This window comes from Aulonocara stuartgranti (genome assembly GCF_965226115.1).
Source record: "Aulonocara stuartgranti genome assembly, chromosome: 9".
Classification (NCBI taxonomy): Eukaryota; Metazoa; Chordata; class Actinopteri; order Cichliformes; family Cichlidae; genus Aulonocara; species Aulonocara stuartgranti.
Genome location: NC_138960.1, coordinates 17,203,480 through 17,209,479, shown reverse-complemented (window position 1 = coordinate 17,209,479; position 6,000 = coordinate 17,203,480).

The following is a 6,000-nucleotide window of genomic DNA, read 5'->3' as shown; positions in this document are numbered from 1 at the left end:
ACAAAACCTTAACCTAATAGCTCTTTCTTGCCTGCCACATTAGTGGATGTCATCACACAGTCAGTTATATTCGCCGTTAATGCACTTTTTGTCAATTTGCAATCTTCTACACGATTGCAGAGACTCCATCTATGAGTTCTGTGCCAACTGGAAGTGACGGACTTATTCACACAGTCTTACCTCAAGTTCGTCCAGTTTGAAAATTGCTCCAGCCGCAACAGCAAACGTGAGAAAATTGAGAGGTGTGGCTAGTGTGGTGTGGTGCCATTCATGAGGGCAAGAACAAGGGCTAAGGCCTCAGTCACATAGTTCTAGTGATCAGTCAGTGACCCCCTAAAACCTCCAGTTACTAAGGTAATCCTGTACTGGTTAGTAAGTTGTTGCTTAAGGTTGCTGGCATTCACTGAGTGAAATCGATGGCAAAGACAGGGTGCAACATCAAAAACCTGTTTCTGATTGCTTTGGTTGCCCTTGGTTTGCACGGACGATGCAGCTTGTCTGCAAACCACCGCCTGGCAACCATTGGTTGTCAACCGGCTTCTAAACATGTGTGTCTGGGATCATTTTAGCATGCTCTGTGGGAAAAATACACTACAGATTTCACTGAGCTCATTTAAAGTGGGGCCATTTTGCAAAGCTAAATAATAAATGAATAATTTATTATATAAATTACATAAAATGCATTTTAAAGGAGTTAAAGCAAAAACAATATCTTATTTTAAGCCAAATCAGAGTAAAGGAAAGAAAATACTGCAATAACTCAAAACATATTCAATCCCTAATGATGATAAAAGAGAACTGAAAGTCATCGGTGAGAAAATTCAGTACGAGATCTGCACCTGAATGAAATACCCGCTAAATGCAAATAAGGGATTCAAAGCGCCCTGACAAACTGCAGCTTTCCTCTGACATGTTGTTATTTAGCGCTCTGCATAATAGATTTGCGGTGGGTTGAAAATAATCTGGTGTTTTTACTTTCCTCTCTGTGCCTCTGCCCTGTCTCACAGAGCCACAGAACAGATGCCAGTGTTGGCTGAAGTCTTAAGCTTGTGGAGAGATCCCATTATGACAATGTTTTTACCCTAAACTACGAGTCTCCTTGCATTTTACATGTATCTTTACATCAGCATCTTGTGTAGAAAAGAGGAATATTTTGTCTGTGTGTGAGTACAAGAATCAAAACATGAAATCCTGCAGTGTGTGTGTGTATGTTTCAGTGAGAGTTTGTAGCTGCTGGTATGACTAAGCCTCTTGTCTTTTTTGTTTGTTCCTGTTTACTCTCCAAGCAGCTCCAAGATGAGGACTCTTAAAGGTTGCACACAAAACACATAAAATTGTCATCTAGCAAATACACAACAGTGGTCTGATACCTTTAAAGGAAGAAGCAGCTGGATCTTGAGCCAGCATTGGTCGGATGCACTCCTTTTGTGGCAGATGTACATATAAATTCTGGCGTAAATGCTGTTTGTTTTGTTATCTTAATAAGTTAAGTGCAAAACATCCAAAGTAAGAGCACGCCCTGAGTCACAGAAGTTAATGAAGCAGCTAGCTCCATATAATTTCTGGATTTGAGGCTTCTACAGAAAACTTAGTGGAAAAATGTATTTAATTTTGGAGCAGCCTTTAGCAGCCGAGTGATTTATTTGCCCCAGGGCATCTCATTCAGCACAGTGTGCTCTGCTGAAAAGACCCCATATTGTAGCTTTATAGATTTAACATTTTTCACAAAAGCCAAACAGTGACTTTCAGCTTTGTGTTGACCCGGCATAACCCGTAAATTCAAATGGAAAAACTGCACTTTTACTCACTTGTATTCTTTGCCAGCTATCTACCATGTTTATCTTATTTCCTGCGACTAGACTTCTGAAAAGCTGCCATGTTTAGCCATCTTTGAATTGAAGACAGTGGTCCTTCCACTCTAAACACACTGCGTCTGCCACTGAACTGATCCTCTGCATCGAGTTTGCTTCTCCTGCTGCTTTCTTAAGCCTCTGAAATACATAAGAAGGAGGAATGTGTGGCGGGGGGAAAGCAATTACAGCTAAATACACTACAAGCTTTAATGAGTGGAATCAGGAAGCTCATTTGTGGGTGTTTTGCTTGAAGAGTGACAGAGGAGGAAAAAGCCAGAAAATGTCGCGTCGTTGGAGCCATTTACATCCTGTTACATGTCAATAACCTACCCGCCTGTGTTGACATATTTAGAAAGGGCATTGTTCAACCTGAATGCATTTTTTTAAACGTTTTTAATGCATTTTTGAAAGTGTTTTGGATGACAGAGAAAGTGATGGCACTCTTTCGTCTTCTCCTCTTTTTCTTTATTGATGTGACAAAGTTGTAGCTTGTCGTGTTCACCTCGCTGAAACATTCGCCAAGCTTGAAGCGCTCTCCCGTAAACTCCCACTTCACAATAAATCAAGCTGAAAGCACGAAAGAAGAAGAAGCCTTCAAGGCGGACCATTACCAAAGCTGGCCTGATTTTTGGAGGAGAGACTAATGAAGCAGATAGCTGTGATCCATAGAGTTTCTAAAACTCCAGGAGTCAGGAGGTAATGATGACTTCTTTTCTCTTATCTCTTGAGTTTTAATACTTGCAGGATTATAAGAAGTTGAAGTCATTTGGATTGTTCGAAATGCGGGGGAACCACTTAAGAAAACTCACATCTTGCCTTTGCTATGTTCATGAAAATGTTGTCACTCTGTAATGATGAACACTTACCAGCAGAACCTGTTGGTCTGCATGGCTCCTCTGTTCAGATTCTGAGGCTATCACTTACAGGTAATGAATGCTCCCCCTATCTTCCAAAAACCTCATCACAAGCTTTTACTGGCTTTCCCACAGGGATTACCATGTCTGTGTGTGTGTGTGTGTGATATTTGTGTTGCTGTCTGTGTGTGCATGCAAGGCTAAGTTATCTCCAAGGTAACAGTGAAGGACTTGTGGAAAACAGAGAGGGGAATGAAGTGTGGCAGCTGACTCAAGCAACATTATCAACTGTGCGAGATGTGAAATATCCCAAATAAAATGTGCTGCATCGTCAGTGCTCATATTTTATTTGCCACTGCAAGTTTGCAAATTGGTGGTTGGAGGCAACTTTCCTCCTCTTTCTCCATTTGAGTTCAAGACATCAGCTGCAAAAAGTACATTAACAAAGTAGCGAGGATCCCTTTGAGCCATTAGAGCATAAATGCTAAGTAGGTATAGCAGAGAGGTCAGTGTAAGTGGAGATAGTCAGTGCTGTGACTAAAACAAGCCCATTAGTGACTATTAACCTTCAGCTTAGTGATTGGGGCCATTTGGGACCACAGCTGTATGTTTATATGTGCTATTTGATTAATCATGTTTTTCACACTTTTTAAGGGTCCTCGGCAGAGGATACAATTCACTAACTTGACTGCTTGTTGGTTGCTAGTCAAAAGTCCAGATTTCAGTTGCCTAGGTAATTCTATATAGATATATACACATATATATCCTGGCCTATATGTTTACTGGTCATGTCATATGTCAACAGATATATGATAGATTTATTCTCCCTAATTCTGTGAACTGGATAAGCAGAAACAACTGAAGAGTGAAGCGGTGAAGAGGAAAAGACTGCATTCACATGTTAATTAAGCATAATTTAAGGTGTGGTCACTTGCAGGGACCACACCTTAAATACGATTAGACAATGTTTATAAAAAGAGAATGGTGGGAGGAGTGATCAAAGATCAAAGATCTGGGCCTAGTTTAGGGAAAACATCAGTGAGGATTGGGGAGGGGAGAACTAAATGGGGAGGGATGGTGGAGCAGTCAGGGGAGGAAGTGTGTGAAGTGTGGTCTGCTAGTGAAATTCAAATAAATTATCTGCAGTTAATTCCCTTTATAGATGTCATGAAGGGGGAAGTTGGATATAAAATCCAAGTAATATGTAAATATGTTTATTTCTCTTATAAAGATGGGCATGATCATGGGAGTGTGTGGAGAATGACTTGCATTTGAATCCAGCCTAAAGTTGGAGGAACAGCAGGCTTTAGCATATGGCTGTCATCAATCCGTGTGGCTGCTGCTTGGTTAAATAACGTCTCCAGCTGTTGATTGCTCCCCAACATTTGGTGTCTGATCAGTAAAGTTTTGCTTCATAGGAGGTACTATTATTTTTACCTTTGAGTTTTTGAATGAATTAAACAAGAAAGAAAATGTTTTGGGGTTTTTTCTGCTAAGCGAAGCTGAGGTAGATTCTTTCTGGCTCATATTTATTAGATACACATAAAACTGGTATTGACTGGCTTGAAAATACCTTGTGTGATTATTGACATGGTTGCTCCGTGAACTGTGATGCAGCTAAAAACCACTTTACTCTTAAAGTGAACCATTAGAACCCGTCTTTGTCTCTTTGTCTTTTTTTTTTTTTTTTTTACTTTGGAAAGGTAATATATACACATATTATATTCTGCTGTCACTGACATCAACATGTGAACTCCAAACAGGAAGTACATAGCTGTCACATGCTAGCTGCTAACTGTAATCCGAAGAACGTAAAACATACTAAAACAAACACACTGAAAGTCACACATTGTCAAGATTATGCATTGAAGTCAAGCGTGCCAAGAAACCTGCGGGGGCTCGCTCCCGGCTCAGATGACATGTGGGTGCTTTTTACTCCACCAGACATAAATTGACGTCTTCTGCAGCGATTAATGACATCAACAGGGGATCACCCACTGGTGTTACTCTACTCGAGTTCCATCATCTGGATTTTAAATGTCTGACTATACGTCCAGTGAATGTGGGGGAGAAAAAAAAATCAAGTCTGTATAAGAAATCAAAGTACCTGACCAACATTCACTGCCTAATTATGAAACCGAGTCAGAATATAATGATATGATAGATCTGTATCATTTTTAGTAATGTTAGCATAACTACAGGTATATTTAAGCTTAGTCATTTGTTCTCTCTGTTAGTCGACTTTGGTTTAAAGCAAACAAACTTCAACAGCTAGTTCATGACTTGTGCGGCAGCTCAAACATGCATGTCAGAGTTTTCATTTATCCTGTAAAATGTGTTAACGTTTCATGATTAAACAGACATTTCTTTCTGTTTGAGCTATCAAGATTTACATTTATGGTCTAGAGTGAAATGTGTTGCTGACGAACCCGGTGACATTCTTAAATTAAGGTAGCATACATGCTAAACATAGAGGCAGTGTAAAAGATGGATACCACATCACCTTGATGTCATCTGCTGGTTTTGAACTACACCTTTTTGTTAACATTATGGCTACTTTGATACTGTTCCTTTGGAGCCATATACCAAACTGTATCCATATACTGTACTGGTGCAATGCACAGACACAAATTTAACCTTGTTACGGCTAAATAGACTAAAAACTCAAATCACTTATTATTTATCAATAATGAGTTAAAAAATAATAATCCAGAGGGCACAGATGGAAAAACACAACCTCAAGATTCAGTTCAGCAACTTCAGTCAGTTGAGATCAGACCAAGTCGAAATGGGTGAAATGCTTATTACCTTCATCTGTCACTTAAATCAGCGGTCCCCAACCCCCGGGCCTCGGACCGGTACCGTTCCGTGAGTCTTTTGGTACCGGGCCGCGAGAGTTGAGGCTCAGGTGTGAAATGTATAGTTTTCAGGGTTTTTATTGGTTTTCAGCGTTATTTTGTTATCGTTTACTCTGTTTTCCTGGGTCTTTTCAAGTGTGTTATGAATAAATTTTCTTTTTTCCGGTACCGGTACTAGTTTTATTTTGTTGTATTTATCCACGACACCTTAAAGGCCGGTCCATGAAAATATTGTCGGGCATAAACTGGTCCGTGGCGCAAAAAAGGTTGGGGACCGCTGACTTAAATCATGCCATGGCTCTGATTCCATTATCCATAAGAGTCAGTTACAAAAAAACAATAATAAACAAAATACCCATAAAGTGATTATGAAGGCAAAAAAATGAACCATAATGGTGAAAAGAAAATGTCCAAGCCTCTAAACATGCTTTTTTA